General features: G+C 42.3%; 1 protein-coding gene across 1 annotated transcript in view; it reads left to right on the top strand.

Moving 5' to 3' along the window:
• The window catches only part of LOC108238764 (hippocalcin-like protein 1), a 50,278-nt gene that overhangs the window by 408 nt on the left and 47,192 nt on the right, over window positions 1-2,678 (top strand). The window lies entirely within an intron of this gene.

Raw genomic sequence — 2,678 nt, 5'->3', positions numbered from 1 at the left:
GGGGGGGGGGGGGGGTCGATGCTTGTTTACACCTTACTGGAGCTGCTACTGGAGTGGAAACGCGACTCTTCTGTTGTGTGTGACAATGAGCCGACGACTTTTTTTTTTAATTATTCTTATTTTTATCATATTATTTTCCTGAGCTGGAAGCATCTCATCCCATCTTCATTTAAAGTGCAGTTTGAGACTAAATTTGAAGACCCCCCATCAGCACGGTGTAGGCCTTTTTTTTTTTTTTTTTGAATGGTTTTAACGTGGGACAAAAGGCAGGATGTCTGCGCTTTAAAGGGACAGTTCGGGTCTTTTCGAGTGGGGCTCAGAGTGGGGAGGAAAAGGAGTTTAAAGCTACTCGCTGCCATGTCATGAGGACCTGTCAAAAAGAAATTCATAAAGTAAGAAACAAATCCCGACTCTTAGTATTTTGTTTTTTAAATCTTTGGTCAATTAAAAATTTGTGAGCCAAACATGTGACTGGTCACCAACTACAACGTGCGTTTGTTTACCTATGAAAACAGTCAAGGTGACTGAAAATAGGTCAACCGTGGCGACGTCCATGCAAGAGTTGTTTGGGATGGCAGTTTTGATGTGTTAGAGCATATTTGCGTTCAGATTTGTCGAGTAAAGAATGTAGATAAAAGTGCTTTGTTTACATTGAGCGCGTACCCGCATTTCAGAATTGCATATCAGTATATTTGGAAAACTACTGTAGTAAACCTTTTGAAACTGCAACATTTAATATAGTTCAGGGTTGCCTTTTTTATCTTTAATTTCATAGTTTACAATGAGCACCTTTAACTCTGACTGACCCATCATCAACTTGATAATACTGGACCTCATACTGGATCACAGAAGGTGAATGATGTACCCGTAGGTTGGTTCAGTGCAAGTTTTAAGTCCTGTCCCCTCCACGTCAACTAGCAGGACTTTCCTGTTCTCAGTTTGACTCAATCACTATGCAGCTGTATGTTCAAATATTAATGTTTCTAACATGTTTAGCTGTAATTGGTTGTTTCATGCTTAAAGGAAAGTAACACTAGCTCCACATCGCTGGTGAGCAGACTCTGGTTCCAAAAATACAACATGGCAGCTTCCGTAAAACGGGGCCAGGTGGCTTTAAGTCCCAACAGCAAGAGAAGGTAGTATTATAATATATGTATATATACATTATAATATATGTTGATGGACCCGACTGAGGAGCTGTAAGTTACTATGAGCAGAACCAGGACCAAAGTGGATTACTGCTGTCTCAAATCAACTCCAATCTCAAAAATGTCTTTACGTGACTGTTCTGTTTCATAAACCTTTTTGAATTACACACTTATTTCGGCAGAAAAAAAAAAATATTCTGGCCAAGAAATTCTCAGACTGCTTTAGAAGTGTTACTGCTAGCTGTTGTTATTAGCGCTTGTAAATACCCGCAAAAATCTCTGTAAATAAGCATATACTGCAAAACTAACACCAATCTAAATGCTTATAATACAGCGTAACAATGAACCCTTGTGAAGTTTGGGAGATTGGAGCTGTTTTGAGATGACAGAAACTAATTTTTGTTTTGGGCCCTGCTTGGATTAACCATTAGCTCATCAACCCAGTCAGAATTATGCTGCCTTCCATTTACATTTGAAGTTGGTATTTTAGCTAAGGGACTGCCGCCACATTCAACTTCACCAGGTTCCAGCTGCAACTCGGAGAGCAGAAGGCTGTGCAACTTGTTGTGCTCAGTAACCAAACTATATCTGGCACCACAAATTCAAAAACATTAAGTTTCTCTGCGTTTTCTGTAGTGAAACACTGTAGCAACGTGTCTCCTAATAGAGCTAAAAGTGCACTACGTGTACAACCTCTTTACTGAGTTACAAACTGTCAGCAGTGAAAATAAAGTTTCTTATTGTGACTTTCACAACTTTTCGTGCACGAGGCGGCCATATTGGATTTTGAAGCCAGGGTTGGTCAGGAGTCCCGGACTTTCTGAGTCACGATTCTGATCATTCCAGTTGATTTTTACAACTTGGAACTCGAACATCTTGACTGTGCGTCCAAATGGGAGGCGCTGATAAATTCAGCTCCTCCAAAGTGAGGTTCAGAAAGCTGTGTAAGACGGTAACTGTTACCAGGCTTTTACAGAACCCCGTTTCAAAAGATCTGAATCAGCCCTTTAAGGCACTTTTCTCCTGAGCTGCACCAAACCTACTTCTAAATATAGAGGAGGGGAGCTTTAATATGCAAGTACTGTTTCATATAGTTAGACGTTGGCTTCAGATGAGCTGCTGAGTCGTGCATTTTGTCTTCTGAGTGGTTTTCCTCTCTAGACTTTCCAGTTGCATACGTACATTTGTACAGAGCTGCTTCTCCTTCTGATTGCCTGTAGTTTTATAGGATCTAGGCAATTTGAATAAGAGGCAGGGGTCCTAGGGTCCTCGGGGGCACATACTAACGCGCCATCTTACGCTTCTGATCTGCCGGCGAGGTGTTCGGGATCTTCGCTCGGCTTCTGCCACGCCGATAGCATCCCACGTTTGCTTCTTGGTCTTTGCTCCTAAACGCCACCCAGCTGTTGCCCGCCTCCCGTATAATCCTTCTGGATTGAACAAGTTCCTGCCAGGCTTAGCATCAAGGGCCAGACAAGTGGAATTACTGCGAGAAGTCGTCGATTTGTAAGGGGGGGGGGGGGGGGGGGG

Source organism: Kryptolebias marmoratus, linkage group LG5 (assembly GCF_001649575.2).
Source record: "Kryptolebias marmoratus isolate JLee-2015 linkage group LG5, ASM164957v2, whole genome shotgun sequence".
Lineage (NCBI taxonomy): Eukaryota > Metazoa > Chordata > Actinopteri > Cyprinodontiformes > Rivulidae > Kryptolebias > Kryptolebias marmoratus.
This window is presented reverse-complemented; position numbering and strand designations above follow the sequence as displayed.